The 9976-nt window shown below is 45.5% G+C and overlaps 1 long non-coding RNA gene across 2 annotated transcripts; it reads left to right on the top strand.

The window, feature by feature from the left end:
• The first annotated feature begins 1330 nt into the window (after nt 1–1330).
• On the top strand, nt 1331–4033 carry LOC123409391. 2 transcript variants are annotated; one of them, XR_006612846.1, is made up of 3 exons: nt 1331–1745; nt 2045–2145; nt 2410–4033. It is a non-coding gene; the product is annotated as an uncharacterized LOC123409391 (long non-coding RNA). The 2 variants fall into 2 exon arrangements; XR_006612845.1 differs by having other exon boundaries at nt 1331–2145.
• Nucleotides 4034–9976: the final 5943 nt, after the last annotated feature.

Genomic DNA, 9976 nt, shown 5'->3' with positions numbered 1-9976 from the left:
GGACTCGGGACTTATAAGTCCCTGTAAACAAACAGATGGGGACTTATGACTTATAAGTTGAGACTTAAAAAAGTCATAGGACTTATGAAACAAACAGGGCCTGACTTGTAGTGTAAGGTCCATCGCAATGCTTGACACTTAACATGATTTGGTAAAATAAATGCATAGGTGGAACGCCAATTAAAGGAGAAACAGAAAAAAAAAGTGATCGTACGTAAGTGGAAACATTTCTCTATGCACTGCAATTAATTCTTCAATTATGTGCGGCTTTAGTCCATATTTCTCTCTTCTTTATTTGTACAATTATTCACAAAAAAAGTATTGAGACGTAAACACAACCATTGAATGAAATAAATGCAAAATCACTTACATACAACACTTAGGACATAATGCTTGGTCAACTTTCTTTAGCTAAATCAATACCTTTTCTTCGTCATATGAAATAAGTTTCTTTAGTCTATCTATAAAATAAACTAGTGACCGAGACCCGTTATTGCGAGCCGTTTAAGAGGAAGTTGTGCGCGTGTTTCTTCATCTTAATAAAAACTCACCTTCATGTGAATTTAGTTTTTTAAACTATCTCACACAAGAACATCACATCCATCTCAAAGAGAAAAACAAAAAACTTCTCTCAGAAAGAAAACGAAAAACATCTCACTTCCATCTTCCCAAAACTAACATGAAAGAAATCAAAAACTTTATCACCGCGGTCAACCAGCATGGGCACGTGGCGTAGGTGGCTGGCCGCCCATGCATAATGGGATTGATTTGTTTTTGAGCAACTCTTAATGGTTTGATACGTTGAGAGTCATGATTCATGAATCTATACTATTAAAAGCACGACAGGACAGATCCAACTTACAATAGACCGTTTGATTACACCATCAGGGCCTAAAAACGTCGTTAACGAAATAGTTAACGAAACACTAATCCCCGCTTCGTTTCACCCCGCACGTCCTCTGCTCACCAACCACTCCGTGTTCGCCGCTTCGCCCCGCCTCCACTTCAAGCCGCTCACTTCGGCCCTCTTTTCGCCTCCGCCGCCAGCCGTTCGCCCCGGCCCGTTCGCGCCGCCGCCGCCAGCCGCTCGCTCCGGCCCTTTCACGCCGCCGCCGCCAGCCGCTCGCTCCGGCCCGTTCACGCCGCCGCCGCCAGCCGCTCGCCCTGGCCATTTCACGCCGCCGCCTCCAGCCGCTCCCCTCAGCCCCCTTCATGCCGCCGCCTCCAGCCGCTCGCCCCCGCTCCGTTCACGCCGCCGCCTCCAGCCGCTCGCCCCCGGCCCGTTCACGACATCGCCGCCAGCCGCTCGCCCCGGCCCGTTCACGCCGTCGCCGCCATGCGCTTGCCTCGGCCCCTACGCGCCGCCACCGCCAGGCGCTTCCGATGCGTGGGGGCCGCCCCATCCGTGCAGGTCTTCCTCTATACTCACGGCTCGGCGCGAGCGCGACCGCTGCAGGCGACGCCGACGAGCCCCGCTCGCTCATGCGCCCCATTGTCGTGTTGTTTTTATGCATGTAGGATGCAAGCGCCGCCGCTGCCATTTTTATGATTGAGGTTCAGAAGTGTATCTGTTGTTATACTGGTTTACTTATTAAATTTCATCATATGTATACCTTCATCCCGTGTCATGGTAATTTTCTCTATATATGATGTGTTATTATAACCATTTCGAAATTTCACTATGCAGGACCAGAAGCGCATCATATGCTGACAATACCTGTATCTATCAGCGGTTTCCTGTAGCTGTAGGTCTTCTTATGTTATGGCATTATTTTGTTTAGTCGGTTGTGAATTCCATGTCATCTTTACATCTTGTTCCATTTATCACCAAAATTGGGTCTGAACAACATATTTTAGCTGCTCTAGAGAAGCAAAAGATCTTTTGGTAAGGATGTTCATCTTATGCAGTGGCACTGAATAGCGCTTCTGTAAGAAATTTTTTAACAAGTTTGTTAAAACAATTCCTTTCTTTCCCAGCACTGGAATCACCTTTGTGAATGCAATCCAGATAAGTGTCGCTTACTTTACTGACACACCCTTTCAGAGTTGGGTGATCTAGCTTCTGAGGTGAGGGCTAATCTCTCAGGGGAGAATGTTAAGCCGGGCCTCTTGTTTCTTAATGACATCCCCACACCATCTAAAAAGGTTTGATATGAACTACAATGCACCAGTCTATCAATTGAGTTCTGTGATTTGAATATTTGCATTTAGTTGTCCATTAAACAAGAGTATGCATGGAGTGACTTGCTTGCTTTTTTTTACGATAGTATTGTCATTCTGAATAATTTCTGTGTGGTGACCATGGTATGGACTCTGTATGTCTTTTTCTACTGAACATGCTATGGTTTGTCTAGAATTCTTGCAACAATTGATTGACTTGTATTTACTTTGATGCTATCGATTTCTTAGGTCCAAAACATGGTACTTCGGGTCTCAGAGAATTCAGAAGAAGTTCTTACAACAGTCGTTACTGGGTAAATCATGTATGATGTCATACTTGCACCCTCATTTGCAGCTTATTTCAGGTTGTTGCTCAATCAGGTGAGTTTGTCTTTTCTGCTTTTCAGTTCACATCTGTTGGCATGAATTTACCCGTGCACTTGGTGCTAGCACTGATGATAATTTGGACCTGTCAGTGTCAGACGGGGAAATATATGCCCATTAGTAGTGCATCTTTATTGAGTTTGAGGAGAAAGAGTAATTAATTCATCTTGTGGCATGCGTCCACACTTGTTAACAAATTAACGCCTTTTAATTTGTGTCTTAAAAGTACTTTTGTTAACATTTGCAACCGAAGATATGATCTACTTTTGCTAATAGTGGTAAAAAAAGAGGATCCAGATTTCCAGATTCTATGTTGTACAGAATTATTCTTTGCCAACAATAATTTTGCTAAGTTGCTCTTGCCTCTCAGTGTTATTAGTATGAATATTCTATGCAGCTGAACTTATTTGCTAGAGAGATTTAGAAACACGAGGACTGATTACTGATGAAAGAACCACAGATAGATATAAGTTTTCTCCATTGGCCAGCAATTCAACTGCATGTTTTAAAACTTTTTGCATTAATAGTGCAATAGACGTGTAATGCATAGATATCTTTTTCTATGTTTCTATGTTCATTTCCCACGAGACTTAGAAAAATGATTATACTAGACAAGTAGTCATTGTTACTTTGATTCAGAATGAGAAACATTATTTTTTGCTGAATCATTGGTGCATTAGTTGACACCAAACCATTCAAAGGTATTGTACCTCATGATTGGTGAAGATGGCATATTTCAAACATGGTGACGAACAAAGGTTTATAATGCAGGCACCTCTGATTTCTTAAGTTCTTAACAATTTAATGATTGATCATTACTATTCTCATCATTATTATATATAAGAATACAAGGCCCTTCAGTTTTCTACTACCTCGACGGTAAATGAGATGACCAGGTAATACGTGAAGAAGCAAATAACTTGATCATACAATGTAACAAATTGTGATGGCCGATGTACTTTGCTGGCTCAGACGAGAACCATTATATGCACAACACAATATTTTGTGACAGTAGTCTTTTTAAGCAAAATGACCCTATGAACATCCTTATCATTAGTTGTTTCCTCATAGTGGGAACTTCCTATCGAGAAAAACTGGAGCATCAGGTAGCTATCGCACACATCTTTCCGAGAACAAGAACACATTTATTTATATGTTTCTCTTATTTTCTGTTTGTGATTGCAGAAAAGAGTCTAGCTACTAGAGATTTGAGCTGAAGCACAAGCCTTTCCTCTTGGAATTGATTTAGAACCCTAAGGAGGAGTTCCTATCATCAATGCTAGATGTACAGTCAAATGCATATCGTTATGAACTTTTCTCTCCAAACACCCTACAAATAATAGATGTTATCTTGTACTCTTAACAAGTCTCGCCCATATGGTAGTTGTCTTTATAAAGCACCCTGTGATATTCTATAAAGTAAGGTCGTCATGTAGGAAAATTGTAACAGCCCGATGCCGACGTTCCAAAAGATTCCCCTTTCTTTCCATTTTCGTCGTGTGGGTATTTTCATTTATCGGATCATTCACATCATCTGCATTGCACTGGCGTCTCCGTTGTCGTCCGTTTTCAAAACTTGCATCCGTTGTTAGCTGCCGGTTCGCGTCGTTGTCCGTTCCGAGTCCGACCGCTCACGCACGCGCCCGCGGCACCGTCGTAACCCTGTTTTTAAAGTGTGCGTAAAACTTTCTCTGATAGGGTTGAGATTCGACGTGCGGTGTTATTTTAATATAGGTAGGTCGCCTGTCAAATTTCGTCGCGATCGGAGCCCGTCTGGTACCCGAACGGTCGACCGTAGCGGCACCGTATTCGGTCTATCGTCGGACATCTGTCGGTGTTTTAAAATACGTTGCCGGGTCGCCCGTTTTCCCTCTCACCTTCGCCTAGCCCCTCTGCATAGTGCGTCAATCCTACGCGCGGCCAGTCCGAAAACCTCCGGAAACCCGAACCCGGTGATCATGACCGTTGGGTCCGGATCAACACCGTTTTACCGCAAAATGTCATCGGTTTGTCCATAGGACTCCCTACCCTAATCATCTTGACCACCCGATCTAAATCTGAGGGTCCAGATGTCCCTAAACCTAACCCGCTAGCTACATGTATTTAGACCATAGTCTAAGATAGGCCAAACCCTAAAATTTAGGAGGTTTGTCCCTCCTCCGCCGCCAGCCACGTCTCCCTCGGGATCTCCTCCCGATCCAGCCGCCGCCCACCTCGTTTTCTCCGCCAAGCCATCCGGGGTGCAGCCGATTCGTCGTGCATGTCCTCTGGACGCGTCCTCCGCAAGCAAGGAGCCTGAGGCACCCCGTTCGCGTGCTGTAGCGCCCCTGCAGCCGAGGCAGAGCCTCCTCCTGCCCGTGCCCTCGTCGGCTGGTCGCTTGAGGCGCCGCCCCGGGCCTGCGTCCCCGCGCTGCTCACCGAAGTGTCGCTGTCGGCGAGCACCTCCCCCAGGCACCATGGTAGCCCGAGGGGAGCTTCGCCCGCGTCGGCCCGGGAGTCCTTCGTCGCGCCGCCGGCGAGATCCGGCATGGTTCCAGCTCGACCCCTCCTGTCGTTGCCATCCAGGAGCACCTCAACCTCCTCCCGCCTCGTTCTTCACCACGACCAGGCAGCCCCAAGTGCGCATGCCTCGCCTCCGACCATCTCCATAGCCCGCACTCCTGCAGCTTCGGGACCAGCAGTGGGCACCAGCTCACCGGGAACGTGTCGTTGACCAAGCCCAGGCCAGTGCCCTACCGCGTCGTTCTCCTCCTTCCTCTCTCTTTCTCTTATCTCTCCCTCATCTCCCGTAGCTCTCTGTTGCAGGAGCCATGGTCAAAGCTTGATTTGCTGTCCCGCCTCGTTGTGCCCCGATCTTCCGTGACACACCTCAGAGCGGAGCTCCACCGCTGCCGTGGCCACGGATCCGTCCGGTTCTCGTCGACCCACTGCCTCGAGGAGCTCCAGACGCCGCCGTTGACCTCCCAGACCACCCCCATCAGACCCTCTCCTTCCTGTGCCCCCTTCCTGTTCTTCCTCTCTCTCTCCCTAATTTCTCTGTGTGTATGTCTCCAGGCCCAGGCAGCCATGGCGCTAGCTGCAGAGCCGACACTGTCGCTCGTGCCTCGCCTCTTCCCGTTGGAGCTCCAAGGCAACGGATCCGCACTGCACATGGCGGATTCGCCCGTTCCCGACCCCCAAGCATGTTGCAGCTGCGTCCTCCGTCTCACCTCGCTATAGATGCCTCGCGCCGCTGACAGCAAGCCTCGCCGTCGCGTATGTCTGCTGCATCTGAAGGTGAGATCCCGTGCATTCGTGGAAGACTAAGTCTCGACCTTGATATGGTTCAAATTTGCACGACCCGTAGTTGGACACAAACACGACCGTAGCCCAGTGGCTAGCGCCGCTCGTTTTCATCCAAGGGGTCTGAGGTTCGAATCCCAGGCACCCCTAGTTCTGCTTTGTTTGTTTTTGGTTCAGGTCGGCCCCTTATGCACCTTCATATTGGCTAAACCCATATGTTATCCCAGTTGCTTCGTAGCTGGACTGGTTGGTGCCAGAGGTCCCGGGATCAAATCCCATGGAGGCCTCAATTCTTTTGCTGCTGAGTTTATTTTTTTCTTCTCTTGACCATAGCACCAATTGGGCCGATTTCAGCCCTGGGCCACTGCACAATAGTGCAATTCGGCCCATTGTTCTTTTTTTAACGTCGTCAGATTTTTTTTCCAATTTCCAGGGATTTTGCTAATTTCAGGAAAAGCTTTGTTTTTCAAACGAGCGTAGTTTTTAAACCGTGCATCGGATCGGAGTGATTCAAATTTGTAACTTTGCTAGAATTTTGCGTAGAGTAATATTTTCCAACTCTCATGCATAATTAAAACTGTTTAGTGTGAAGTTTGCATCGGTTTGCGTGTCGACGTGTTGAAACAGTTTAGGTCGTAACTATTCGTCCGTAGCTCCGTTGGAGATGTGCCTTTTATGTGTATGGAGCAGAACGACGTGTACTTTCACGTGAACCACTTTGTTTTTCCGTTTAACAAATCTGAAATGTGATTAGGACAAATCTGGACAGATTAAGATTTAACGCATGGGGTTATTTCGGAGATGCTATATGTCGTATCCGGCCTCATTTAAAATGCCTAGCTAGGTAGATTAATTTGTGCTTCACTCTCGAGCCATGTTTAATAACATTTAATATTGCCGTGTACCTAATCGGGATGGAACTAAATAATTAAACGTGGAGTTTCGTCAATATGCAACTCGTTGCATATTGAGCTTCACTTAATGTGTAGTGTTTTATTGTTGTGATTGCCATGTCATCCCTTGCATGTTGAACTGTTCATGCATCATGTTGTGCATCGTGTGGTGAATATCTGTGTTGATGCTTGTTTCCGGTTGCCCGTCTCGATAGAGTTCCGCAAGCGTGTCGGAATGTGAGGACCCGTTCGACTACGATGGTTTGCCGACTCCGCCGAGTTGTTCTTCTTCCAAGCGGGATCTCAGGCAAGATGACAATTTTCCCAGATACCATTACTATCATTGCCATGCTAGTTTTACCGCTTCTATCGATTATGTCTCGTTGCCTACCACATGTTAAATATCAGCCTCTCAACAATGCCATGATCACCTTCAACCTGTACGACCTAGCAAGATTGGCTATGTTACTGCTTGTTTAACCCTGTTGTTAGCGTTGCTAGTTGCAGGTGTAGGTGCTTCCATGTGATAACATGGGTTCCTTGTCTTATCATCATATTAAATGCTATTTAATTTAATGCACCTATATACTTGGTAAAAGGTGGAAGGCTCGGTCTTTCTAGCCTGGTGTTTTGTTCCACCTTTGCCCCCTTAGTTTCGGCTACCGGTGTTATGTTCCATAAATGAGCGCTCCTAACACGATCGGGGTTGTTATGGGGACCCCCTTGATAATTCGTTTTAGATTAAAGCTGGTCCGGCAAGGCCCAACATTGGTACTACATTTGCCCAACATAATAACTTGTTAATACTGTAAGCATAGGGCGTCATGAACCCGAGGAGTAATTTCACATAATACAGGGGGGCCAGTGCTGTTGGTGCTGGTCCAAAACTAGAGCCGTTTGCGGGGCCAACCCGGGGCAACTCGGGAGATTTCTATCAGGCCACCGTACGCTGTGCTTATCCGCCGTGTCCTGAGAACGAGATACGCGGCTCCTATCGGGATCGTCGACACGCCGGGCGGCCTTGCTGGATTAGTTTTACCTTTGACGAGATATCTTGTGCATCGGGATTCCGGTGATGCTTTGGATAATCTCAGAGTTGAGGTTTTCCACTAGGGAATCCGACGAGATCGCGAGCTTCGTGATTGAGGATTTCTATGCGGCTTGTGGTAATTTGTGATGGACTAGTTGGAGCACCCCTGCAGGGTTAAATCTTTCGGAAAGCCATGCCCGCTGTGATGTGGCAACGTGGAAACTTTGTTTAACACTGGTTCTAGATAACTTGAAGTTAATTTAATTAAAACTTGCCAACTGTGTGCGTAACCGTGACTGTCTCTTTCGTGAGTTCCTTCTCTGATCGAGGACACGGTGGGGTTATGTCTGACGTAGGTAGGTGTTCAGGATCATTCATTTGATCATCAGTAGTCACGTCTGTTATGCATAGACCTTCCCCCTCTTATTTCTTGTACTCGTAAGTTTAGCCACCAAATATATGCTTAGCCGCCGCTGCAACCTCACCACTTAACCTTTCCTCACCCATTAAGCTTTGCTAGTCTTGATACCTTTGGAAATGAGATTGCTGAGTCCCCTGTGGCTCACAGATTACTACAACACCAGTTGCAGGTACATGTAAAGGTTACATGACGCGAGCGCGTTGATTATTCATTTGGAGTTGCTTCTTCTTCTTCTTCTTCATCGATCTAGGATGGGTTCCAGGCCGGCAGCCTGGGATAGCAAGGATGGACGTCGTTCTTCTTTTCTCGTTTGTTTTCGTCCGTAGTCGGATCTTGCTCTTACTCCTGATGAATATGTAATGTACTGATGTGATTCTGATGTAGCTTGTGGCGAGTGTAAGCCAACTCTATATATAACTCTTCTTTTTAGTACACGTACTTGTAACGATATCCATTCTTGCGACACGACGAGATGCACTTCTATCCCTGACGAGGCCCTCGTGCCAATTTGAGGATAGGGTCGCATCTTGGGCGTGACAAAAATGGAGCGCCCCATTTTGGTCATTCTCTACTCATGTGTTTATTGCGGTGTTGTCCTTTCTTATCTTTCAATAAAGTGCAAATTGGTACCTCAAAAAGGAACTCCTTTTCCGTGATTCGTTATGGTAACCATTTCCATATGAACTGATATTGTTTGCTTGCCATTTTTCTGTTGCATCATGTCCATTAAGCAACCTTTATATGGAATCCTGAAGGTAGTTGAATTCATGTTATTTTATTATGATTTTAATGCTTTACTATGCATTTCATCTTCTGATGCTAGATTTTTTTGCACTTGAACGTTTTAATGAATTTGTTCAAGCCTTCTGAATTTAGTTCACTTGCGTCCAACACTTAGCTATAATTATTGTTTGCTGCGATTTAACTGTCTATGGCCCACGGGTTGAGAAGAAGCACATCACATTATTATCACATGACAAAAGTGGCTGCATGGTAAGGAGAAGGGCATAACTCCGCTATGGACATATGTAGCAACATGTGTAGAGATATGGTAATGCATGTTGGTAGTGCTATAAGGCCACGCCAGGGTTTGTGACATTGCCGGATGCTAGTATGTTTCTACCATTGACCCTTGTAAATCGCTTTAGTGAAAGGGCGAAGGTTATTATACTATTGCAACATGATACTGCTGGTAGAGATCGTGCATTGCACGTGCACATTTACTAGAGTGATATTAGTGGTCTTTTAATGCTGTAAATTGTAAATTTGACAAGACACTTTGGCTTTTTAAATATAGATCATAGTAGTATTTTCATGCTGTAAATTTCAGATTTGATAAGATACGTTGACTTGATATTTTTTATGGTTGTATTTCAGAGAAATATTGAGGTGTGAAATTCGAATACGAGATATAGCTATTCCATAACATGTGTATTGTTGAGTAAATCTTGGCTCTCTACATCAGCCTTCAATCAGTTGAAGGTACAATCTGGTACTGAATTGTAGAGTTCTTGTTCTTGCAGGAATTTGGGGATCAAGCTGCTGATTGCCTCGTCATCCAGAAAATTTATTTTAGCCAGCAGAACATTTGCTGGAAGATCAACCAGCTGTTTGTGGTGAACGAAGTGAGCTCCTATTTACTACGTTTGAATTTGTTGATTGAAACACTGGGTCCAAGCTTGATTGTTTAGACAGCAATGAACACTCCTCTGTTTCCTCAACTTCTTCTAACAAAATTGGCTATTGTTAAACCTGATTTTTCTTTTACATAATATTCTTTCTGTTTCAGTTAATAAGTGTTTGCCA

The sequence above is a fragment of the Hordeum vulgare genome, chromosome 7H (assembly GCF_904849725.1).
Source record: "Hordeum vulgare subsp. vulgare chromosome 7H, MorexV3_pseudomolecules_assembly, whole genome shotgun sequence".
Lineage (NCBI taxonomy): Eukaryota > Viridiplantae > Streptophyta > Magnoliopsida > Poales > Poaceae > Hordeum > Hordeum vulgare.
Note: the sequence above shows the minus strand (reverse complement) of the source record. Positions and strands in the feature narration are given on the sequence as shown.